Here is a 27,302-nt window from a genome sequence, read left to right as displayed (position 1 = left end):
GAGATGACCTAGAGGACCTGGATGATAATTCCAGGTGTGGGTTGCAATGGAGAAAAAAAATGCAATACAGTTTGTACGTTTCATCAGCACTCATCTATTTTATGTTTTCCCTATTCTCATACTGAATTCCCTATTCTCTAGTACAGTGGTACATTGGGTTACATACGCTTCAGGTTACATATGCTTCAGGTTACAGACTCCGCTAACCCAGAAATAGTACCTCGGGTTAAGAACTTTGCTTCAGGATGAGAACAGAAATCATGCAGCAGCAGAAGAAGGCCCCATTAGCTAAAGTGGTGCTTCAGGTTAAGAACAGTTTCAGGTTAAGAACGGACCTCCAAAACGAGTTAAATACTTAACCCAAGGTACCACTGTATGTACGTTTCATCAGCACTCATCTATTTTTGTTTTCCCTATTCTCATACTGAATTCCCTATTCTCTAGTACAGTGGTACCTCAGGTTACATACGCTTCAGGTTACATACACTTCAGGTTACAGACTCCGCTAACCCAGAAATAGTATCTCGGGTTAAGAACTTTGCTTCAGGATGAGAACAGAAATCACGCGGTGACGCGGCAGCAGCGGGAGGCCCCATTAGCTAAAGTGCTGCTTCAGGTTAAGAACAGTTTCAGGTTAAGAACGGACCTCCGGAACAAATTAAGTACGTAACCAGAGGTACCACTGTACTGAAAATATTCTAGTGTTTGACAATAGTAGTGACCTCTTTTTATTAATGAAACAAGGCCTCTTTTTATTATCTGCATATGTTTCTTGAGAAGGAGGAGTCGGCTGCATAGTTGGGGCATGTTCTGCTTACCGCAGTCTCCACACAGATCTGCAGTTGTCTTTAAAGCAGGATAGTTGCCAAATTGCTACGGCAGTGAAGGGATTTCCAGATGCTCCATACTCTCTCCTTCCACGGTTCTTGGTTCTGTGCGTGGTTAATTCTTATCTGCTTACTGTGAACTGCATCCAAAACATGAATATATGTTCAGTTTTACAAGCTGATTCTGAAGGTTTTTGTGCGGAGGCCAGCCCTTTTGATGTCAGCCGCACTTATCTCCAAGTAAGCATCCTTAAGACTGCAGCCTTAGCTGACTGTCTTGCTCCCTATCCTCAGTTCTGAGACTGACCTTCACCATTTCCGAGTGCAAATTGTGAGTTCTGAGTAACTCTGTATAATGTCAGGAAAGAGAACAGCTGCTTATCAGGAGAATTGGATTACATGTGCGACATTGAAATAAGTGAGTGGGAGGTTGCCTTCAGCCATTAATGACATAAAAAAGAGCATATGGAGGGAAAATTAGTGTAGTTTGCTGATGAGATTTGGGGAAATATATATAAAAGACTTCTAATTCCCCATCCAGGTTGTAACTGTTACAGTACAAATGGTAATGGTGAGTGAATTACTGCTGTGGCAATTAAATGACAACATCTAAGGACGCATTGGATGGGATCCAAAGAGTCTTTATAAGCAAGAATGCTTATTTTGTTTATTTAGCATTTCTGTACCATTTATCTGCAGTTTTCAAAGGAAAATCCAAGTGCTGCTCAAAATATGAAAGCTGCAACAATAATTGGAAAAAACCCACTTTCAGCAAGCAATAAAACTTCACAAGTAAACTGAAAAAGATTGTTTTTTAAGAGCAGGTGTTGGTATTGAAAAGCCCAGGAGATAAGGTCAAACCCTTGCTGTGCCACACAAGACAAAGACTAGTGAGGTGGAGCTGCCATCCTAAAGTGCTCTCTTTTGGTAGCAGTCCAGCAATTTGGAACAGATGGAGTGCCAGACAGTGCCATATACTCCTGAAGAATTTGATGATCAATTTCATCAGAAGCCACTGAAAGATCCAGAAGAGTGAACAGTTTCTTTCCCTCTGTTTCTGTCTCCGTCTGTCTCTTCTCTCCCTCCCCCCCCCCCTCTCTCTCTCTCACACACACACACACACACCAGTTTGTGAATAGGGACAAAACAATGTGGCTTCTCACTTTAGCTCAGTTCTAAACCCTGACTGGACTGAGTCTAGAAAATCCATTCAATACGAGGTTTACTTGTACTGTTTGCTTGATCATTTTCTTCAAGAGAGAGGCAAACTTGACCCTAGTTTATAGTTTTCAGCAGCAGGCAGATTGCTGCAGACAAACCTGTCTCAACAGGTTACTTTCCGTTGTTGAAATCAGTGGTTTTCAACCCTTTTTCGTTGAGGGAACCCATTTAACAGGAAAACAAGTAACTTGGTGAAAGAAATTGGAGGTGGCATGACTTCTCAAGACACAGAGACAAAAAAGAATAAGTAACGATACATTTAATGAGAACAGCAGAACATTTTCTTACTGTGGTTTAGGAGCAAAGTAGAAGAAACATATAGAGTACGGTAAGTTTTGCATCATGAAGCTCTTAGGCACCAGCTCTTTTCCAAATGAAATAAGAAGATACACTGGTGATTTGGGTCATTAACTTGGAAATTCATGTAGGATGCCAAATTTTGGATTTCCCAAAGACTGGCTACATGGTGCATAGGAAACCTTGAGTTGGCGAGGGTCATCTGACTGCAGCAGGAAACCAAGCCTTTAATGTCGTAGGCCTGGTCCTGGGGAATGCTGTGCCAGTAGAGATTCAGCAGTCGCTTCCTGTTTTGGGCTTTAAATGTCTGCAGAAAACATTTGTATGCCACCTAGCTTCTGCACTCAGTTAAGAAATTACTGTAATGGCTAGCTGATCTCAGATTTTAAATTTTACATGCTTTCTATTGTATATGTGTATGGTTGTTGCAAACTGTTTATATATTTTTAAATTAAAAGCAGTATGCAAATACTTTTAATGAATGAATGAATAAATAAATAGACAGTTCCCTGCCTCATAGGCCAGAATGTGGGTTTGACAAGCTTGAATAATGAGCTTGTTGTGCCTTTTAGGAACAAGAAAGGAGGAAGAGAGTTGTAGCAAAAAAATATTCCTCGTGAGTGAGTAAGTGTTTTAAGAAAATAATATTTCTTAGGTTCAGATGTCTGTATCAGTTTGAGTGCAGTTTCTTTCCTTGATATGTATGCAATCAGGGCCATATCACAATTGCAATACACATTTATAACTGGAGAACCTGTGTTGAGAAAGCATGTGGTTCAGGGAAACCATTACACAATTAAAAAGGAAGTAAGTCAGGTGGGTCTATAAATTAAATGCAGTAGTTCTAAATGGATTTAATGAAAAAATTAGAATGGACGTTTGTTATGTAGGAAACTGAAAACGTATGCTCATTGAGAATAATGTTAGTAAATGTCTTGCCATTGTTGATTTTATGCTGTATTAATACATATGTTCACAGAATACAAGTTAATGTAAGTTTTTTCAGAAGCCATGGAATGGCTAAGCAGTGCAATTGTACACCTGATTACAATTGTGAAATCAGGTATGCATGTTGTGTTAGGTATAATAACCTCAGCAGAACCTTTGCATGATCTTACAGGACCTATCAAATTCCATGTTTGTACATTGCTGAGTGTGTTGCGAATATGTGTGTATACAAAAAATGATTCTTTTAAATATGATTTTAATATACTTTTATTAACTGGTGATTCTGTAAATTATTGCAAGCTGAAGACACTGGCTATCTTGAGATAAACGGTGAGCACGTTATTATTTTAAGTTTTAAGTATTGTGAAGATAAATGTTCAATTTGTTCATTATATTTTTTAATACAACTATTTATTTATTTTTGTATGTAGAACTTATGCATAAGGCACTGCTGCACAGGAATACATGCCCTGAGAGAAGCAGACCAAGCTGAAACACATCTGGCATTCCAGGTATTCAACAAACATCATTGAAGAATATTGAGAAAATTAACAAGCTATGCTGAGTTTTTCCGTCTTAGTCCTGTCATTATATGTTTTTTGCACATGCTGTGATTACATTATTATTATATTTTTACAGTTCATCTTTTTAGCAATCTGAAATTTCTGTTTCCTATAGCTTTTGTTTAAAAGTTGTACATCCTTAGTTGTTTTTTTTAATTGTATCCTTTTTATTTTTTTTCATTATACGGTTCAACTTTTTTGAATTGTTTGTATTCCATAAACACTCGTAGGCATTATAGCCACCAGGTTTAGTCTATAAATTGGTTGACACGATAGCATATTTACCGTTCATAGTTTGTTTGCTTTGCCTTTTGTTTCTGTTTGTCACCTTAAAAAAGGGGGCTAGCCACATGAACCAGAAAAACTGTCTGCGGACAAACGTTGGCTCCCTCGGCTAGTAAAGCGAGATGAGCGCCGCAACCCCAGAGTCGTTCACAACTGGACTTATCTGTCAGGGGTCCTTTACCTTTAAGAAGCCCTAAAAGAGTTGAGCCCAGGCTGTTTAAAACACTGTCTCTTGTCATATGAACTCGCCCAAATGCTTCAATTGGCAGCAAAGACCCTCCCATCCCCAGCTGGGGCACAGTGAGTGGGCATACAAGAGGACCTTTTCAGTGCTGATACCATGGCTTTGGAAATCCCTGCAGAGGCAACTAATCTCCTTTTTGCCTTTCAATGGGAAGTGAAGATGCTGCTGTCCATGTGGGTATTGGTTCATTGTTTGTTTCTAAATGTAGAGCCTTCTAAGGAATTAGTTTAAATTTAATGACTTCTATGCTCTCTTTGTTGATTGGAGTGATAATTGCTCCTGCTTTGTTTTTAGCTGTGTTTTATTTATTTTTTTATATTGCTTTGTTGGGTGTCTTTTATGATTGCCCGGTACTTTGAAGGTCCCATTTTTGGGATGTGAAAGAAGTTGCATTATATGATGATATAAAAGCCTTGTCAAACTGATTGTTTCATAGTTACTTTCTTATATAGTGGTTTTGAATGTGTGACAGCTTCTCCCTGCCCCCTTCCCCCCTCCAGCTGTATCTGGTGCTGCTGCAATGTGTGGGAGGCAATGTGAACCAGTGGTTAGATTACATATTCCCTATAATATTTCTGTGGAGTCAAGATTATAGCTCGTTTTAAACGTAATTCTTCACTGAAATTTCCTCTGCCACTTGCTGAATTGCAATTTGCACAGCTGCTACAGATCAAAGTTGGCGGAGGAGTATGTGCTTGGAGTTGTTTTGGGAAATCACCCGTTTAAGTTGACATGAGGCTTGGAAACTATTCAAATGTGGTGAGAAGGCATCTCATGCTGCTCGCAGCATCATCAAACACAGGAAGTCAGGAAGTGGGCTGGAGTAACATATAGAAAGAAAAGGAAAATAGTCTTATTGTGAAAGTTCCCTTCTGTACAGTTACTGGGAGAGCCAACAGGAAAGAGTCTGTTTCTACTACAGTGGTACCTTAGTTTAAGAACAGCTTAGTTTATGAACAACTTGGATTAAGAACGCTGCAAACCCGGAAGTAGGTGTTTTGGTTTGTGAACTTTGCCTTGGAAGCAGAACATGTTCCGCTTTCTGTTGAGTGTGTTCCATTTGTAAATTGAGTCCTCCGCTGCTATGGGAAAGCACACCTTGGTTTAAGAATGCTTTGGTTTAAGAACGGACTTCCTGAACGGATTAAGTTCGTAAACCAAAGTACCACTGTACTACTCAGAACACAGAATGAAACAATCTGAGTATTCTCTTTTAGTGCAGAATTACCTCCCACTCTCGGACATAGTTGTAGCTGGTTAACTAAGGAGGGGGACCAACCCCTCCCAAATGAACAACAGTTTAGATAAAAACAGATAAAATGTGAATACGGGAATCCACAAGTGTACCGTGGCTAGCCCATCCTTAGTGGGGTACTGTGGTAATGCCGCTTACACATCACAAAGAAACATGTGGATACTCCTGTGTGGGTCTACAGCAGCCTCCCCCAACCTGGTGCCCTCCTGATGTTTTGGACTACAGTGCTGGCTGTGACTGATGGGAGTTGTACTCCAAAACACCAGAGGGCACCAGACTGGGGGAGGCTGATCTGCAGGTTGCCTTACCAACTGCATAAGACAGTCAATGCTTGTGAAGCAAAGCTCACTTATTAATTTTATGCAGCCTGAACCTAGGCGTGTGCAGCGGCATAGCCAGCCGCCTGGGGCGATGTGTGCGCCCTGTGCCCGGGGGCAGAGCAAGCTGCCCATGGGGTGGGGTGACCTGGGCAGGGCGCAATGCAGAGACTCCCCCTCAGCTGTAGGGCGGTTGAGGGGGAGGCAATGGGCAGACACAAGCCCCACACTGCTGTTTCGGGCAGAGCATGCAGGCACCCGAGCCACCATGTCAGTCCCAGAAGAGATGCGTGGCTCGGGCAAGCTGCAGGCCCTGCGGTAAGTGCTGCCCCCCGCGATGTGGCACCCAGTGCGCCCCGTACCCCCCAAACTATACCTTTGGTCATGTGTACTCAATAGCAAGCCTCACTGTGCTTGGAGGAATTTAGTTCCAAATATGGCATGTATAGGAACCCAGTCATAGCGTTTGAACACATCGTTACTTAGGCTATGTTGTCATATTTGAGGCTTTTTCCTCATGCTGTTCTTATCTGGGATTTGGCTGTTTAGAAATAACCGTGGGTTTATTTAGATAGTTTATTTAAGAAGTAGAGTGGTTTGCTTTGCATAAAATGCTTTATTATTTGACAATAAACTGTTAGGAGTTGCTTGCTTAGCGTCTTCATTTCACTGGCACTTGCCAAAGTACGTTGCTGCAGCTGCTGTGTGCAAAAGTGGGTGTGTAACGATGTGGAAAAATCAGATTGCAAAGCAGTGCACATTGACTGCAGACAACTGATGAGAAGAGTGGTCTCTCTTAATAGTTATCTAATACCCTCAGTGAGAACTTTATTGTTTGATCAGACTAAGGTCCATCTAGTTCTGCATTGTGTGTTTCTACCAGGGGCCAGTCAGACCTGCAGGAAATTCACAGCTGGGATAGGAGGATGATAGCTATGCTCTGTTGTTTCCTCCCAGGAGCTGACATGCAGAGTTATGCTACACTATACCTGGAGGTTTCATTTAGCATTCATGGTGGGGGATGAACCTTGGGTAGAGTACAGTAGTGAACAATGTGTACATGTAGTATTTGCCACTTCAGCTCTGTGAATCTACATGTATGTGTGTGTGCATGCACGCGCACACACAACGAGAGACAGAGGTTTTGTCCCATTTCTGGAACCCTAGAATATATGCACCAGAAACAGTGACTTGTTGCCACACCCAGTACAGCGAAAGTACCGTTACCACCTGTGCTTGACTTGTCCTGCCCTTTGTCTGCTTGGAACTATACAAACTTCAATTAGTAAAGGCGCAGAAGGGCTCGATGGTCAAGCTGTGGATTTCTTTCATCATTTATTAGAATTGCATTTTAGCTTGTTTTGTTGCATTTTATCCTAGATATCTTTGACATTGAAAGGCAGGATATAAATATCAAAAATAAATTTCTGGGCTGAAATGAGACTGATTATAGAATCCTAGAGTCGGGGGCAGTCTTTCTAGTCCAGCCCTATAGTTGATGACTGAAATCTAGTGCTAGAGAGTCCCTAAAAGATGGGTATTCAACATCTGCTTAAAGACCTCTAGTGAGGGTTGGCCCACTACCCCTCTAGGTAAATACAGTGGTACCTCAGGTTAAGAACTTAATCCGTTCTGGAGGTCTGTTCTTAACCTGAAACTGTTCTTAACCTGAGGTACCACTTTAGCTAATGGGGCCTCCTGCTGCTGCCGCACCGCTGCCGTGCGATTTCTGTTCTCATCCTGAAACAAAGTTCTTAACCTGAGGTACTATTTCTGGGTTAGCGGAGTCTGCAACCTGAAGCGTCTGTAACCTGAAGCATCTGTAACCCGAGGTACCACCGTAGTTCAATTACTGAACTGCCCTAGCATCAAGGCATTTCTCCTACTAGTCAGTCAACATCTTCATTCCTGTAACTTTCTTCCTAGTTGTAGTCCTTACCTTTGGGGCAGCAGAGAATACATGGCCTGTCAAATGTTTTGAAGTAGAGTGCTCTAAAGACTCTAAAGACCTCTCACAAATTCTGTTTTCTAGCTGAAACATACCCATAATATTTCAACCTTTCCTTGTTTGCCATACCTTTGACCATCGTCATTGCCCTTCCCGGAACCCTTTCCAATTTGTCATCCTCTGGGGTAGAGAGCCCCTTTGAGCTAGAGGGCTGCAATCCCTTGTGGTTGGATTCCAAAGGAGAGTGGTAGCCAGAGGCAAAAGGTGGACAGAGCAAAGGATGCAACACTTACCTTTGCAAGACTACATTCCAGACATGTGAAACTCGGAGGTTTATACACCCCCACACCCTATATATCATCCACCCAGCCAAGCAAGAGGCATAATCACAGTTCAAGAACACATTCCAACTAGGAAAAAGCACTCAAGGTGGGAACAGATCAGGGGCAGTGAAGGGTGGGGCCTGAGGAAGGGGAAGGGGCTTGGCCTAGAGACAGTCCTGAGGGCTATAGATAGCCATGAGGAGGCTTCATTTTGCTCCTGGGCCTGAGGTTCTCCCCCCACCCCAAATGTACTTTCTCCTCAAAGCAGAGTGCCCAGCACTGTATGTAGTGCAGATGAGGTCTGACTATTGTTCTGAATCTCTCTCCCTCTCTCTTTGTGTGTGTGTATGTGTGACATCAACACCATACATTTAAAACACATTTTAAGTGCATGGCTCCCCTCAAAGAAGCCTGGGAACTTTTGTTTATTATTTGTGCTGGGAATAGTAGCTCTGTGAGGGGTAAACTATAGTTCCCTGCATTCTTCTTGGAAAGCCATGTGCTTTAAATGTATGGTGTGGTTGTGACCCAGGTCTTAAGGCAATTTACAGACATACCTTAAAAATAGATAAAAGATATATTTAAAACAATGCAAAATTGTTTGGCAGAGGTGTTTTCATCCAGAGGGGAATGCTTGTTGAAACAAAAATGTCTTCCATTTTTTCTGGAAGAATAGTTGGTTAGAGTGTGGTGCTGGCAACAGCAAGGTCGTAGGTTCAATCCCCATATGGGACAGCTGCATATTCCTGCATTGCAGGGAGTTGGACTAGATGATCCTCAAGGTCCCTTCCAAATCTACAATTCTATGATTTTCAGTACTGGCTAGTCAAGAATAAAGTGAGACTAAACCTTGTTGTCTGACTACACCCATTCTGGCCTCTGATACGGCTTTATATTGTGGTTAGTATCACAGGGAGAAATGAGACAAGCATGGTCTACGCACACTTGGTTCTACTGGTGCCCGCTGCCGGTGCTTTTTTCCTAAAAAAAAAAGTTTAGGGGTACTCTCATTTTCCTACTCATGTCGAAATACTGCCCCTCAATGAGGCCAAACTTAGATTCACAAAATGTTTAGGGGCATGCGCACCCCTGCACCCCCCCCAGAAAAAAGCACTGCCTGCTGCCATTTTGCTCCTCCTTTTCCTCAGTTATTGCCCATTGTAGTGCCTGTATTTGTTTTCCTGTGCTCTCCCCCCATCCAATTTGCTTCTTGCATCATGCCTATTTGATTATAAGCGCAGGGGACAAATGTAGCAACGCTTTAAGTGACAACATCATTGCAGAATAAGACGACCAGGACCTGGCTGCTTTCCCAATTGGTATTGGTTTTCTTTGGAGGTGAGGCTTGGTGGAAATGGACTCTTTAGTCAAGGTTGTTAGCTGAGTTTGGCATATCAGGGAGTCTATGGGGCTGTGTGTCCCAAAGCTTAGGAGTCAAACAGATGAGTCCTTTTTGGGAAAGGCACAGCACAGTCAGTAATGGACACACAAGCTAAAGCATTTGCAGACCACATGCTGTGGACAGCTTTACCCCTCTTCCTTTTTTTATTTGACCATATGTTTTGTAGTCTACAGGGTTTTTTTTCCACCTAGTGCTGCTGACGCCTTTTCGTCTGGAATGTGTAAATGTTGTTAATGTGAGTTAGGAGGCAGAAGGTGGCCTTTTCTTCTTTACTTTTTTGTTTTGTTTTTAAGTGTATGTACACTGTGTGGACTGAATTCAAGCACACACTGTAGGTACTGCATTGAGTTGGTGAAACAGGACGTGCAAAACCTATTTGGCATCCCTTGTGAAAACAGCTTAAGAATGTGTTAGTAACAGATCAAGGGGCCCCCTACTTTAAACAGATGATCAGCTACTGTCTTGAGAAGTTAGTATCTTTCCATCACATTTTTTGGGGTAAAGAAGATCATAACTGTAAATCTTGTTTTATTGCAGGTCACTCGTGTGGATAATTTTAACTCTGTCTCTTTGTAGCTAGGCCTCTGGTAACCCACTTGCATGAAATGGGGTCAAACAAACGTGTTTGTTCTTTCTTGATCCTAATCTGAATTGAGCCAAAGGGCTCCTTCCCTCTCCTCCCTGTACTTGTCTCATCCTTCATTCTTTCTTCCCCTTCTCCACAGCCCGGACAGTCCTTCACCAGATTTCCCTCTGGGATACAAATGTTGATAGCATTTTGGAATCCCTGTTAGATCTTCTCTCTCTCTACTCCTTGCACCCCCCCCTTTCCAGTGTTTATTCTTGATTGGTGAAACTTGCAGACATTTTGGAGCCATTTAGGCTTTACTCAAATAAAGTAGAAATGTGAAGGATGCAAAGGAATACTAATCTTTTGTTTGTTTGTTTGTTTGTTTGTTCTGGAGCTTAAACACAAATATAATACAATTATACTGGTAAAGGGTGTGGGAGAATCACCCCCCCCCCTTTAATCAAGATACCTTCATTAACTGAGTTGCCTTTACTACTGTGTAAATAATCTAGCAGTATCTTCTAGTGTTTTGCAGGCTGGTTTAGATGGCTGTGTTGTAATCTTTGCAATCCTTGCAAAAAAGTAAACTTGCTAGGTGAGGTTGGAAGCTTTCTTGTGACGTTTATTACTGTTAATTCCCTATGTCAAAGTCTGTAATTCTCCCTCCCCCCTCCCCAAGGTCTCTTGCTATGCATATAGTTCTACTTATGTGCATGGATACCACACAGATAAAAACAGACCCTATGGTTGCAGCTTTACATTGTCATGGTTTTATGTTGCTGGTTTTTTTTTTTAAGGCAGTGTATGTCAGGTTTGCGGTCTGGGGCTGAAGTACTTAGGAAAAATAAGGCAGAAAGCCTTGAACTCTGGCAGGTTCCAGGCACATGTGAATCTAATCATTTCCTTATGTGGCAAAGGAGAGTTGCATTGCTGCTTTTGCTTTCTTTTTAAAAAAGAAATGGGGGAGTTAGGATCCCTCTCTGAGAGATCTAGATTATTTTTAAAGAGCTAAGTGATCAAAGCCTGGAAAGCGTGATTTTTTTAAAGCTAGTAACTTTAACCACTTTAATCATGTGCTTTCAAGGTTTAAAATGCCAGCTTTAGCGGAAACATTCACAGCTGAGCTGATTTCAGCCCCTCTTTAAAACTCACCATTTTGGAGAACGACATTGTTTTCTTACATTAAATCAGAAATGAGCAGGGGAAATAACATGTAGTAAAAGACTTATGCCTTCTTCAGCTTGTTGCTTAGTAACAGAAAATACCTCCTAAGCTTATTTTTGTTGTGGGGAGGGATGAAACCTGAATCAGTGACCATCTGTCCTGAGATGGTTGGCTTCCTATTGAATTAGCTTTTGTCTCTCTCAAACAATTGGTTCTCTTTAGGGCCCATATACAATCCCAAATACCACTGGTGGCATCTCTTCCCTCCTGAATCCCGTCATTTGTAAACACTGGATAGCTGTATTTTAACACTGTAGTTTAACTGATAGTAATAACAGACACTCTGGAATTACAGGAGGTAATATCACTGATTGAATAATTGTGCTAAAGCTTTAAGCGCTGATGCCTTTGTGTGTTTTTTTTAAAAAAGAGCAGGGGAGCCAATTGGTGTTCTCTGTTTAAAAAAACCAAAACACTTATTATCATTTTAGTTTGTATACAGTATTTTCAAAACAATACAAGTAGAATGCATTGGCATTTCCAACATTTGGTTTCAGAAGTGGATTTAAATAATTTATATAAGGCTAGCTGTTTTATACTTCTTTAAAAGTGACAAGCTAGAGATTGAAAATGGTCCTGAATTTATCTGTGCTCTGGCCTTGATTCAAGTTTATCTGTAGGTACAAGCACTCTGAATGAGTAAATGGGCATCTACATTCTATTTCAGCATTGAGGCATGTTGAATGTACTACTGCATGCGTGGCCTAGTCATCAATATTTAAGTGGTTGTCACTATATTTTTCAACTCTTCAATAAATTCAGTTGTCCACCGCAGTCATAGATGGTGTGGTTCAGGACAATCTTAAACAATGTTCATAAGATATCCCAGTACTGACTAGGGCTAGATCTCATTAGCTTCAGAGACTGAACCACCTAATTTCTGCTAAGAAAAGAAACTGAGAGATCCCTGCTAAAACACAATACTTATTTGAAGGCGCACATTTTTAAGCATTAAACAAGTAGAGCTGTTCATAAGCATAATTTTCTTTTTATTATTTTTTAATGGTAGATAGCAGCATATTCAAGGTTTTTTTCTTCTTCTTATGTTGACAAGTTTTTCTGCTTCATGTAAGCAGAACAAATAAGTTATGCTCTTGAGCATCATAATACTTCCGGTTCAAACTAACATTTCAAGTAACATTTTGTATTGTCTCTAGCCTACCAAAACAATTCCTCTGATAATGTATATATTTGTGAGAATTGACAAAAATATTTCATTTCCTATCCTACTTGTATCCTAACCAGATACTTTGTGTTACTATGTTCTTCATAAAGAAGAAGGAAGCACTAGATTTCCAAACTTTACTGTTGGAAAGTTTACTTTCCCTACTGCTCAGTTTAAAAGACAAAGAAGAAATATTTAGGATCAAGTGGCAACTCATAGATAAGGTTTTGTTTTTGTTTTTTTAAAAAAACATTCTGCCAAAAATAGTAGTATACCCAAAACAGAATAAAATTGGCCACTACTTTCCCACATTACAGTACCATGATCTATAACATACTTTATTTCTGCTTCTGACACAGATCACGAGTGGCATTGGCAGGTTTCTTTAAGCTTTCTGAGTCTCTACTTCTAGTCTTTATTTCCCAGTCTCTAAAATAGTAATAAACATACAGTGGTACCTCAGGTTAAGAACTTAAATTCGTTCTGGAGGTCCGTTCTTAACCTGAAACTGTTCTTAACCTGAAGCACCACTTTAGCTAATGGGGCCTCCTGCTGCTGCCTCACCACTGGAACACAATTTCTGTTCTCATCCTGAAGCAAAGTTCTTACTTAACCTGAAGTACTATTTCTGGGTTAGCAGAGTCTGTAACCTGAAGCGTATGTAACCTGGAGCGTATGAACCTGAGGTACCACTGTAGTTGCTTATAGTTGTGAAGCTTCATGTTCCCCTCCACCATTTATAAGGGTGGAGAGAGAGAGAGAGAGGTTTTGTGGGGTTTTAAAAAAGGTTTTTTACCCTTTGTTGGTTAAAGGTTAACTTGGTATACCTACAGAAGTATGCCATTTTATTCCACACATGAGAGAGCACTAAACTACATGGATTATGATTTGGGGTTCAGGACTATAACTCACAATACCAATCAGGGCTAGCTCACTGTGGTTTGCTTGGGAAGTTTACACTGGAGAAAGCAGTCCTATTTGGCATGGGTAATCAAGAGTAAGGCTGGAATTGCTCTTAGCTGTCATTCAGGTTTCCTTTCAAAGTCCAAGGACCTGCTGAGAAAAACAAAAAGCTAATGAAAGCTGACTGTATTCCAGCCTAAACCCCGTAGAATCTGAAATGAAGTCCTGACTGTTGGTGTATTCTTATTCTTCTACATTCTAATGGTTACTAAGGTAACTGGTTTTTAGAGGTTTCACATCTTCATTGTCAAGTATTTCCTACTCTTACTGTTACTGTTTTCAAATTAGGGCAATTTGAACAATGCTTTTTTTGAATGAGAACAAAAAGGGGAATCAAATGTTAATTGATGTAATGAATCAGTTGCATTCTCTTTCTCTTTTTATCAACTATAGTACTTTTTGTAGAAAAAGGTAAAAAAAAAAAAAAAGAAGCCCTTTGTCTTCCTTGTCTTTTTTCCTACAGGAGGCAATCAGGATGGAGTAGTAATTACTTTTGAAACGTGTATGCTGCAATAGTGTGTGCTAGCTAATAACTCAATCCTCTGATATACCTATTGATAATTGCAGATTGGGAGGTGGATACTTCACATTAAGCATTTTTAAAAGAAGCTGAAAAATTATTGACTCTGTCTTAACCTATGTTGGTATGGTTTGTGCTCTCCTGAGCTCAGATATTCCGTGAAGAGACAGGCATAATAAATAAAGCTTACTGGCATAAGTGTTACAGTTACTATAGTATGAATTTTAAAATTGAGTTTGATCCAGGATTTATACATTGTGTTAGAACAGACCCACTGACATTTAATGGGGCTGAAGTTAGTTGTGATTCATTTACATTTTATTGATTTCAATGGGTCTATATGTGAAGTATGATATGTCTGGATCCAGCCCACAATATTTATCAGTGAGAGATCCTGAGCTAGACATAATTTGGTAACCCCTGCTCAAACTGGGTGAAATCTAACAGAGTCTGATCTTCCCCTTCAGCCCTCTATGCTCCTGAAAAATATGCTCCAGAGGATTGGTGAAACCTCTGGAGCGGATTAGGGGAACGTAAGAAAAGGGAGGAATAGTGGAAGCCCCATTGCATTAGCAGTGAGCTATACATGCCATCTAAATTATTGGGATTCTCACCAACTACAGAGTTGTCCTATGAATTGTGGAATAAGGTACTGTATTCCCACAAAAATATTAATGGAGTCAACTTCTGAGGCAAAATTCTGAGGGTTTGGAAGGCTGCATTTGGTCCCAGGGTGCAAGGTTTCTCCACCACTGCTATAGACAATACTGTAATGGTCTGACTTAGGTCACAGCCACACCAGGTATTTGGAACAGCATTATACCACTTTAAACAGTCTTAGCTTCCCCTAAAGTATCCTGGGGAATGTAGTTTGTTAGGGGTGGTGAGAGTTGTTAGGAGGCCCCTTATTCCCCTCAAAGAGATACAATTGCCATAGTTCCCTGGGAAGAAGAATTGATTGAATTACAGTACAGGCAACGCACTCACCCTGAATTTACGTGGGGGTTACATTCCAAGGCAATGTGTATTTACCGTATTTTTCCGCCTATAAGACGCCCCCTATTTGGGGGGATTCAGATTTAAGAAAATGGGGGGAGATATATCCATACATAAGACATCCCCTAATATTTGTCATTACTTTTTAGGGGGGGAAACCTAGTCTTATACAAGGAAAAATACGGTAAGTGAAATTGCAAATATTTGATATACCATCGAAAAAGCCTGTAAACAATACTTACCTGGCAAGGGAGACACCTTGATCATGAAGGAGGCTTTCCCAGGGTGAGGCTCATCCATTGCACTGCAGGTGTGCTGACCCCTGCGATTTCCCCAAATGTGGGAAACTCGACTGCATAATTTGTGGTAGTGGGGGACTGCGTTCGCGCTTTCCCCTACAATAAAAAAAAAGAAAAGAAAAAGCACATCGCATTCCGCCTCTGCCCCGCCCTGAACATTCAGAGCTGTCCAAATTGGCTTAGGTTGGCACCATCCCACCAAATTTGATAAAGTCCTGTCAGATGAGGTGGCAATATTTTCAGAGGTGTCCATCCTGCACCAAATTGGATAAAGTCAAGTCAAAATCACTTTTCACTCCACCATCTTGATTCAGAATGGCTGCTGGGTACCCAAACAACAATGAAGACTTTCACTCTCACTTTGGGAGCCCTTGTGCCAAATTTGGAGGTTATATCTCGAGAGGTGGTTGAACCTATAGAGAACACATGGGCATTTCTGTTGTTGGCAACCGTCTGCCTTGAGAGACAGCGCATGGACAAATGGACAAACTCCTTTTCACAGTATGTAGTAGACAATGGCATTTATATGAAATACACACAGAGGTTTCTTATTACTTTCCCTTACAAATGACACTGTGAGGGAACATTTTACCACACCTTGATTTAAAATTTGGCAGGCTGCCAGCTAAAGTTGCCTCAGGGTCTGGATCTGGTCTTTGGGCTGCTAGTTTGCCCTTCGTAATATAAACCAGGGCTGTGACAAATAGGGATGGAATTTTCTGCAAATCTTGATGTCAAGCTTATTCACACACAATTGTTTTTTTTCTAATTCCTATCTCACTCCTTAATCTTGACAAGAAGCAATTTTCCTCCCTCCAGTTCTGCTAAAATGTGAACAATTCTTTCATTATTATATGTGCATTATTATTTGCAAATATAAGCTTCCTAAAGTAACCAGAGCTTAAACAGATACAAGCAGCAAATATATAACTGTGTAAAATTGTATAAAACTGCACATAACTGTATAAATATACTTACAAAACTATGCTGCAGAAACATTACCTCATGGGGCTTAACCTTTTTATACATATTAAATGTATAACAGGCAAATATATATTTCATATAATTAGTTGGGCTTAAAGAAAAAGATTGCAACAACAACTCTGACATGAGAGGGCACGTGGTGCAAGAGGCAGTCTGGTGTGATGGGGTCACAAACATAATCTTTTCATAAACCCATCTAAAACAGAATTATTCTCTCTTCCTAGTGGCAACATACCTCTTCTCTCTCATACGCACACACACTCCTCTCACTTCTCTCTCTCTCTCTCACATCTTAGGAGGCAATTTCAGAAATTTGGAGGACTGGTTGATAGATTCTAGGACGGAGTCCTGCTACCACAGAGATGGCAGCAGAATAAGAGCAACTACTAAAGGAAGAGTGGTCACTGGTAAATTTCTTCCTCTGAACTTTTCACTTGGGTTATTAGTTCATTTATCAAATTTATTGAAGGACTTTATGAGCCACTACCCTTTCCCTCCTGAAAGTTGAGCCGGAACTTCTCATTTGAGAGCTTTTGACTCAGTTCTTAAATTCCAAACAAGATGCCACCACCTTCAGCAAATAAAAAAGTTATTAAACTTCTTTGTAACTGCAACCAAATAATAATCTGGGCTGCATTTTATAAATGCATGGCTTGTTTATGAGCTTGTAAAGTTCCAGTTCCAGTTTACAGGTTGATACCAAACCTGAACCCTTCTCTGACCAATACAAAGACTGTAACGTAGGTTTATAAACTGAAAGCTCTGATCATTGCTATGTTAGGCCTCCCCCCACCCATCAATGTCCTATAACTTTCATCCTGAAAGTAAACATTTGTTCTTCTAACACGCACACCCGCACTACTGGAAAAGTATCATGGTTTATGAAAGTGGAACCAGTGCATGTCACTTGAAGCTTTTCATGCTCGCATGAAATTACCGTACTTTTTGCACCATAACACTCACTTTTTTCCTCCTAGAAAGTAAGGGGAAATGTCTGTGCGTGTTATGGAGGAAATGCCTACGGGTGGCATGCCTACGGATTTTCCTCCTCTAAAAACTATGTGCGTGTTATGGTCGGGTGCGTGTTATAGAGCGAAAAATACGGTAATTTGTAAATGGCCCATACACTTTTTTCACATGGAAATTTGATAAAAGTTTGTTTTTATCTCTTACAAAGTTTATTTTACTTAGGGAGAGAGGTGGCTGCTAAAACTTGTCTGTTAGTTGTTAGGAGATATTTTTTATTGGTAGCTAAAATGATTGTGCCCAAGATCTGACTATTAACACCTCTTCCCCTTTAGTATAGTAAAGGGCTCCTGCCAACCTAGCAGTTCTAAAGCACGTCAAAGTGCAAGTAGATAAATAGGTACCGCTTGGGCAGGAAGGTAAACGGTGTTTCCGTGCTCTGCTCTGGTTCGCCAGAAGCGGCTTAGTCATGCTGGCCACATGACCCGGAAGCTGTCTGCGGACAAACGCCGGCTCCCTCGGCCAATAGAGCGAAATGAGCGCTGCAACCCCAGAGTCGGTCACGACTGGACCTAATGGTCAGGGGTCCTTTTACCTTTACCTATAGTAAAGGGAGCAGATTGAGACCATACCTTGGAAGGGACAGGGATCATTTATGATCATGATTTCTTAATTATTATTTTTTTAATATATATATATTTATATACCACCCTTCATCTAAAGATCACAGGGCGATTCACAACATAAAAATCAAAAGGAGAACACAAAATACATAACAAGAAAACCAATAGCAAATCAATAACACCCTTCCTCCCACAAACGCAATTAAAAGGCCATACGTTGTTTAATCAGCCAAAGGCCTGGATGTATGGAGAAACATTTTTGCCTGGTGCCTATAGATATGTAATGAAGGTGCCAGGTGAGCCACCTTGGGGAGAGCGTTCCACAAATGGGGCATCACTGCAAAAAAGACCTCTTTCTTGTGTTGTCACTCTCTGAATCTCTCATGGAGGAGGCACACAAAGAAGTGCCTCAGATGACAGTCACAGGATCTGGGTCGGTTCATATGGGAGGAGGTGGTCCTTGAGATATTGTGGCCCTGAGCAGGTTTTATAGGTCAAAACCAGCACTTTGATTTGGGCCCGGAAACTGACTGGCAGGTAGTTCAGGATTGATGTTATATGTGCAAACAGTCTTGAGCTGGTGAGCAACATGGCTGCTGCAATGAAGATGTAGACTCAGGGGCCTATGGAGGGTGTCTTGCCATCAGGCCTTTCAAAACATGGAGCCAGCACGAGTTCTGTGTAGATTAAGAGGTCAGCCTGCTGATTTCTGTGGTCAGTGGAGGGTTATCTTTTGGATTGTGCCCCTTTATGTGGCAAATAGTGATCAAGCAAGAGACGGTAGACTATTTCATAATGGGCACTCCTGCTCAAAGTAGAAGGGGGCAGAAAGACAATTGGTTTCCAGTATCTTGGTATGAATACTTATGCTCCTGCTGCACTTGAGTTCGTTTCTGGTAGCAGGCACTTCAGATAGATCAAGATTGCCCACACAAAGATCCAAATCTAAGCTGAAAGAAGGTGGTCTTTGTGCAGTGGATAGAAGTGGAATAGATATGGAATTCTGATTGCTCTTCTGACTTAATCTGTCTTCTTAAGTAATGCCCTTACATTTTTCATCGTATTTACTTGAGAGTCATTTCTAGATCTTTTTTTGGTAAGAAAAAACTCTTCCAGCTTTTTTCATGTGATATTGTTTTAAAAACCTTGCAATTGGGAATGGCCTTACTACCTCACATAAGCTGACATTTGAGACAGATGCATCTTGCAACTGTGCCAGCTTGTTTCCAAGGACTCATCAGAGTGAGCATCCTTGAAGCTCAGCATTAGGTACCAAAATTGTCAATGCTTATGGTAGTCAAGTTGAACACAGTTCTGTGATAAAATTATATTGTTTCCCTGTTTACTTTCAGTTATGTAACTTCTAACAACAATGTTGTTATAACTGCCTTTATTACTTTGTAATTTTAGAAACTTTTAAATGTGTTAATGTCATCTTCAAAGCTTTTCCATTGGGATATACTAAACATCCAAATTCTGGAAACAAAGAAGTGGCTTCTGTATTGGGAAGAAAACACAGTTAATCTATTATGTTGTCTGTTTGCTATGCATTTGGACACTTCTTAAGCTATTGCAACCAAATTTTGCATGATATCAAGGAGATCAAGCAGCAGGTTTTCATATGTGTTTGGGTACAATTGGATGCCAATCTGAATCAAAGTGGCAGACTGAATCTTTCAAATGGCACTGGTTTTTTGGTTTCTTAAAATTTCTTAAATGCTGTGTAGAAGACTACTAGTAATGCTATCATCCTATCAAATTTGCAGCAGACATAATGATCAATGTGGAAGGGATGGGAAGATTCATCCTCCTTTTTACTTAAAGAGAAGAGTGATGAGCCAATGTTTGTGCAGGGCTTTTTTGTGATTTCCTAAATCAGGAGTGGGGAACCTCAGGCCCAAGGGCTGAATGCAGTCCTCTCCATCCAGCCCTCAGAACTAGTCCCATGCCACATCCCTCAGCCACACACCCATCAGGTGCTTTTGTGTGGTTGGAATCTGTTGAACTATGATAATGCCTCTTTCTTGGATGGGTGGATGGAGGATAAAGAGGTGTGTATAGAATCCTCTGACTTTTATGTGGTCAAAATGTAACTGTAGAAAGGTAAGAGTAACATGCATTGCCCTGCCCACTTTTCTTTCTGACCCTACCCATCACTGGCAAGCAACTCCCAGAAGATGGTCCATGAGGAAATGGGATGGAGGAAGTTTCCCACTCCTAGGCTAAACCACGGTTAAGTTGGGGTGGAAAGGCTACAGCCCTTCAGTTCTTTTTGGACTACAGCTCCCATCATCCCTTACCACTGAAACAGTTCATAGAGGCGACTTCTATCTGTGCAAATGTTCTCTTTCAAAGTTTAGCTTAAATTCCAAGTAATGAGCAACCCCTTCAGAAGACAGTACTGACTTTCAACTCTCCTCCATACAGCTCTGACACATTTATTTATTCATTTTTAGCTTGTCTTGGCATTTCCCACTTTTGGCAATCAGCTCTAACTAGTTTGTGAGACAGGATGACACCACTGGGCCCAAATAGCACAAGCTGTGTGGGATGCTAACAATGTGTGTTTGCACTCAGTAGTGTTGCACAGATTGTGCTGGGGGGTTGCGTGAAAGGCAGACAGCATCTGACACATTGCCATATGTTGCCCGCCACAGAGGTGATGTTTATTTCCTTCAGCTGTATTGTTCTTTCTGCCTGTGTTTGTCTGCATATCATCTTGCAGAATTAATCAGGGTGGTCTTGTGGTCTTAAGTGCTGATCTGATATTGGTTCCTGAATTCTTGCCAAGGTGGTAAATTTGCAGTGAGGATATATGCATGTTGTCTGTAGTATTCTAGAAATCATTTTACATGCACTTCCAATTGTTGGTGAGAGCTATATTCTTCTCACTTCAGACCATAGTTTGTAGGAACAGAATTCAGAATCAGGAATGATTCTCTTCTCTGAAACTTCAGCTTGTGAGAAACATTGAAATTAATTGATAGCAGTGCAGTGGTACCTCAGGTTAAGAACTTAATTTGTTCTGGAGGTCCGTTCTTAACTGGAAACTATTCTTAACCTGAAGCACCACTTTAGCTAATGGGGCCTCCAGCTGCCGCTGCACTGCACAATTTCTGTTCTCATCCTGAAGCAAAGTTCTTAACCCAAGGTATTATTTCTGGGTTAGTGGAGTCTGTAACCTGAAGCGTCTGTAACCTGAAGCGTCTGCAACCCGAGGTACCACTGTATTTGGGATGGATTATTCCATTAACTTAGAAAATAAATAAATCTGGCTGCCTTATAAAAAATGGTTAATCTATTGCTTGTTCATTCGGAAAGTTTTCAGTGTGTAATAATTTTTAAATGTTATAAGCGTATTCTCCTGGTATTTAACTTTTGGCAGTAAAACACTCTGTGTAATCACATCTGGTTTTGCAACACCACCTATTTCATGCTGAGAAGGCCCATTTCAAATTCTGGATGTTCGTTTCCCTATTAACTTTTGTTCCATTTAGGGCTTATCCACACTTACCTTTCCTCCACTCTTTTTAGGCATGGTCCGTGATTTAAAGCTTCGTGTCCAAGTGCCCCTTCTGTTGCTGTTGCTCTGGAGCTTTCCTTGTGAAAACTCTGTCTTTAAAACCCATGGAAATCCCGAATTGACATTTGCTCCAATTCATCTTTAAAGAGCAGGTTTTCACAAGGAAAGTTTGGGGCAAAAACACACACACAAAAAACACACTTGGAGCATTAAAGTGTGGACCTCTGCTGTCTGAAAGGAGCAGGGCAAAAGGTAAATGTGGATAAACCGTATGAGTTAGATGTTTTTAGATTTATTCATGTTGTTGTCACCTTGAACATAAATGAGAATGTCTAATGGTGTACCTTAGTTCCTACCAGTGGTTTGTGGTCAGTGGACTAAGGAGACTAGGCTAGTCCCCTAAATGTTCCTGGTAAATTAGAGTATTAAAGTATTTAAAGCCCGATGCCTCCTTTCCAAAGCCCAGGAAGCTTCTGCCTGGCTTTGGGAGGAAGGGCGATGCTCATGCACAGGACATTGGGACGTCCCGTCCCCCCCCCCCCCGCTGGAATCGCCTTTGCATACTCATGTCTCTGGCCCTAACTGTTCCCCTATGAAAAATTTCACTGCACACCACTGGTTTCTACCTTTACAGGGGTTGTACTTGAGACTAAAAATTAGCTTTGCATAATATACGGCTTTATAATTAGTGTGAACATGTAAGATCTAGAGTACGTACTAGTAGGATACCATACACGTGTTATTTTAACAAATATGTAAACAGATACAGCTGAAGGGAAGGGCTGTAGCTCAGTAGTAGAGCATTTGCTTTACACGCAGAAAGTCCCAGGTTCCATTTTTGCCCTTCTCCAGGTTGGGCTGGAAATGTCCCCTTTCTGAAAGTCAGTGTACACAGTAATGAGTGTACACAATAATGTGAATCAACACAATGCACTTTCCTTGTGTTCCAGGCTGTGAGCATAGCACTGCAAAAATACAGTTTCCTAAATTTGTAGACTTTAGCTCTTATCAGCTGCCCAGTTTGCTACTTCTGGAAGAGAATGAGGTGTTTAGGAACTTCAGGACACGCTTATCAACCATTTCCTTTGTAACAGGTGAATTGGAAAAAATTGTATATGTGGGGAAAATACATATGAGCTTTCCATCAGAGCCTCGTAAATGAGGATAGGATAGAATGGCCCTGCAGTTGGCAAAGAAGGGCCTAGGCACTAGAGCTGTCAGCACCTCTAGAGCACTCAAGAATCATGCTAACATCTTGGCATAATTTAAAGTTGGGCCTTTGGCATGATTGCATTTTCCCTAAGAAGTTGGCACTCCCAGTGCTTGGTGCTCCTTTGACATGGTTCTTTTGCTGCACTTTCTATAATTTATGAAGCCATAAAAAAGTCCTTGTGTAGAGATACTCTGTGGAAGGTAAGAGAACCTCTTTGTGGAACAAATCAAGATTTATTCATTTATTTATTTTTGGTCAGGGAAAAACTCTTTGCCATTGATACATTTGACTTCTCATAAGTACATTTGATTTCTCATAATAGAATGTATAAGATTCAATAGCATTCCCACTGGGGAATTAATGTAATTCAATCGTTGTTGCAGATTAGGTATGGTTTTGAGAGTCTGTCTTCCTCTAAGCAGTGTGCAGTACAGGAGTTTTTCCATCTGTTTACTTGGATTACGGCTGCAACATGCTGTGCTCTTTGTGATTACTAGGAACATGTGAATTGTGAGGGCAAAGAGTCTAATTCATGATTATGGCCTGTGGTTGTAGAAATGCATGGGTCATGGCCGCTGAATTTTATTAAATTTTACTGGCATCTAACAAAACTAGCTGTGGCTTAGGCAAGCAGGTCTGCTAATTCGGTTTTGTGGTTGCCGATGGATTCTTTGCAGAGGAAACCAAACGTACTCTCTCATTTTTAAAATGTCCACAGCTAAGCTTTATTGACGATTTCTGTGTGGCTCCTCCATTGTGTTTGCACATATTTCAGAAACTTGACACTTTGCTAAACTCTTGGTTTGCAAATCCATAAGCATAAATTTTGCTGCAGGGACTACCTGTCCTTACGGGTGTGGAAATTAGCTATCCCATTCACATTGAAAGTCTTTTGCCCTGCTAGTCCTTTAATGCAGAACAATGATCCTATGTTGTTTGAAGTGTTTTTGTCCCTGTACATTTTAATACAGGTATATTGGGGAAACTGCCAGTAGGCATAACGGGAAGCTGCCACTTTTCTGATTCTGTATCCAGGTTTACTGTGTGTTTTATAAAGGCTTTATTTTTTGCGGGGGTGTGGGGAACACCACTTGTGTCAAAGTGACTGATCCTTTGTTGTGTGAAATTGTGAAGTGTTTGGTCTTGTATTTCTCAGGAGGATTTGTCAAAAATCTCTCCCACTCCCCCCTCCCCAGAAAAATACAGGCCAAGAAGCTGAGTGCATATCACAAGATAACAGTGGCAGCCACAGCACACCTTTTCCGAGCAATTGCCAGGACAACATTTTAGCCAAAGGGGGTCCTTGGATCCCATTAGTGATCCTTCTACTGCTTATGTCACATGGGAGGGAGAGGAAATTGCTAATCCAGTTTCTTTGTTTGGACATAGCAGAAAACATCCCACCCCATGTTTCATGAGTGCCAACTCTTACTCGTTGTGTAGAAGAGAGCTTTCAGCAGAAGCACATGCGCTGCTAGCAAAAAGTCCCGGGTTCAGTCCCTGGCATCTCAGAAAAGGCTCTGTCTCAGACCACTAAAAGCTATTGCTAGTCATTGTAGACAACAGCCAGCGAACCTTTTACAGCCTAAGGACTGCATTTCCTTGCAGTCAGCATCCTTGGGACCATATGCCAGTGGCAGGTGGGGCAGTGGATGTGGCTCTTATCTTTGTACATCAGGCTACAGTTAAGCCACACTCAAGGTCTGTTTTTCCTATGCGTATCTCTCTCCATCTAGGCAAGCATGACGCATTGTTGCCATTCAAGGACGTATTCTAGCGAGGCAAAAGAATTGGAGGCGTTGCTATGGAGAGTTCCAAGGCCTAGAGAGGCCTGGCAGGCTGCTTTGGGCTCCTGGGCTTGAGGTTCTCTTCCATTGTTGCAGATAAGACTCAGCTGGATGGATTAATGTTTTGACTTGGCTGAAGGGAACATCCTACATTGTCACCACAGCATAACAATCTGTGATGGGAGACCTGTTCTCCTTTGCATCCAATTAATGTTAGCTTTGGGACTGCTTTCAACAATATGTTTTCTATGTCAGATGCTTAAAACATGTAAAGGGAGCAGATAGAAAATGGCCATAGGCATGCATTTTTATTTTTATTTTGTAATTTTGTGCCATTTTGAGAGATAAAGCTAGCAACAACTATTAGCCATAATGACTATTTTCTTCTTCACTGTTGGAGGCATTATGCCTCTGACCAGTTGCTGGGAATCACAGATGGGCAAAGTACTGTTGTGCTTGCAGGATTCCCACGGGCATCTGGTCGGCCACTATGAGAACAGGATTCTGGACTACACAGGCCATTGGCCTGATCCAGCAGGCTCTTCTTAAGTTGCCTCCAGCACCCTTTTCTGCCATCTTGTGCTCCTCTTCAGTTAGAGAGACAGATCTGCAGCTATTTCTTGGTCCCTTCCCTGCAATTCTTTTTCAGGATATATGTAGTAAAATATAATACCAGAAGAAGGAAAGTCCAGGGCTTTCTCTTCCTCTGCTTTACAGTAACCACAGTGGTACTTCGGGTTACAGACACTTCAGGTTACAGGCGCTTCAGGTTACAGACTCCACTAACCCAGAAATATTACCTCGGGTTAAGAACTTTGCTTCAGGATGAGAACAGAAATCGTGCGGCAGCAGCAGGCGGCCCCATTAGCTAAAGTGGTACCTCATGTTAAGAACAGTTTCAGGTTAAGAACGGACCTCCAGAACGAATTAAGTTCTTAACCCGAGGTACCACTGTACATGAAATTGTGCTATTTCTGTGTAATATGGTGGGGTGCTATATAATTTTTATGAGCTTCAGAGTTTTTTTTCTTTTGTGTCTGCACTTTGAATTTTCCTGAATACTATACATTCCTTTCTTCCTTGTGGATTTTTGTTGTTGTTGCAAACCCAGTTATTTTTTAAAAATAGGTGATGATGCTTGTCTTTTAAGGCGTTGCTATAATTTTAAAATACTGTACTTTGTTGCTCATTTCAATATCTTAAAACGGCAAGGGGGTAATGTGGTTTCCACACCCAATGACAGGAGCCTCAAAATCCTGTCCCAAGACATTTTATAGCAGCAAAAAGAAATAAGTCATTTCCTAAACTTGCCCTTTTTACCTATGGAGGCTATAAAAATTGTTAATGCAAATGATGTTGCCTTCTGTTGTGTGATGGTAATTGGAAATGGATCACTGCGGTTTATGAGGCACTTACCCTTTCGGGTGCACAATAAATGGTTCACTTTGAGTGATGTTTCCTCATCTGATTTCCTCTTCTTTCACACCAGAAAAAGTGGGTAGAAGAACCAAAGATAAACATGGAGTTGATTTTGAAGTTGACATAATTTTTGTAAGCTGTGAATTTATGTTTATCATGTGTTTGCTAGAGCAGAGGTAAAGATTATAGGTCATCTTCTTTATACCTTAGTTTGTTTTCTTGGCTGTGTGCTACACCAAAGATGCTACACCATCTTTGATTTCCAACCTCCCGCCCCGTTCTTTTATTTCAAACGGTTTCACTTTGTTCTGCAATGAAACCTTTCATTGTGATCCTTTATTTGTTACTCTATTGATGTTTTGGACAGCAGGAGACATTTGAGGATGTTACAATAATCACATCATACCCTGTTTCATATTTCTCCACATTAACCTCTACAATCTTATTGCAATAATCAAGGAACTGATGAAATTCACGGTGTGAATTTACATATTCTTTCATCATTTCAAATGCTACTTTTAAATCTCCTATGACCCCTCCCCTCCAAAAAATCTGGGGTCACATCTGATTCTACATAGCAGGTCATTTAACACTTTTTGACAATGCTGTGCATAGTGTTAACATATTAACATGCTTACTGGGTTTAAATAATCTAGATATTGGATTCTGGTGGAGCAGAGTTACTGAAAAATCTTTCAGTTTCTCCGTTGAAGTTCCTGTCCTGCAGCTCAAGTTTCCAAATGCAAGTGAAATGCATGGTAAAATAAATGGTAGAGTAAGTCTGTTTGATTCTACTCACTTAAGTGTAATTGGTTTCTAAGTTCTCACTGTACTTTAGCATGACTGTTTAATGATTTTTCTCTCATCAGTCACTTCTGTAAAGGTGTGATGTTGTTTTACTCAGTAGGCTGTCACTCCGCTTCTTTGCACTTCAAAAAGATCTAAGCTTGCTGATTATGACTTTGCTATTTCCTGTTTAATTGTTATATACTTAAAAGGATTCCTTGTTTTAAAACCGTATGGTAATGAACACAAGTATAAATCCTTCAGACCTACAAGTCTATAAAGTTTTGATATCTCTTGTCATTCTTCCTCTTCTTTTGAAGATTCGTGTAATCAAATTCTGCATTCGCTTTTCATTTCTGTGGAACAGATCAGACTTGAAAAATCTCTCCACATTGAGTGGCCTGAAGACTTAGTCGCATGGGGAAAGTAAATCTGGCCCAGAGCATCTTCAGCCATAGGAGCCACAATGTGCTGGCAATTCATGTGAGCATGCAGCACACTTTTCAGTTCATGCAGATTGCTTTCCAGACAAACATCTGCAATGTGGGTGCCTCTCTGAAGGTGCTGTGCTGATGGGCTGGCATGGACTCACTTCTTTGCCTTCTAGCATCTGTGGTAGCGGTGGCCAGCATG

The 27,302-nt window shown here is 40.9% G+C and overlaps 1 protein-coding gene across 2 annotated transcripts in view; it reads left to right on the top strand.

The window, feature by feature from the left end:
- GREB1L (GREB1 like retinoic acid receptor coactivator) overlaps positions 1-27,302 on the top strand; it is a 169,474-nt gene that overhangs the window by 14,484 nt on the left and 127,688 nt on the right. For both annotated transcript variants that reach the window (XM_081873563.1, XM_081873564.1), the window contains exon 2: positions 3,725-3,805. The gene's annotated coding sequence lies outside the window, so the exon portion shown is untranslated. The remainder of the gene's footprint in view (positions 1-3,724; positions 3,806-27,302) is intronic.

The sequence above is a fragment of the Podarcis erhardii genome (genome assembly GCF_964252035.2).
Source record: "Podarcis erhardii genome assembly, chromosome: 8".
NCBI lineage: Eukaryota > Metazoa > Chordata > Lepidosauria > Squamata > Lacertidae > Podarcis > Podarcis erhardii.
The sequence above is the reverse complement of the archived record's forward strand: the minus strand, read 5'-3'. Positions and strand labels throughout refer to the sequence as shown.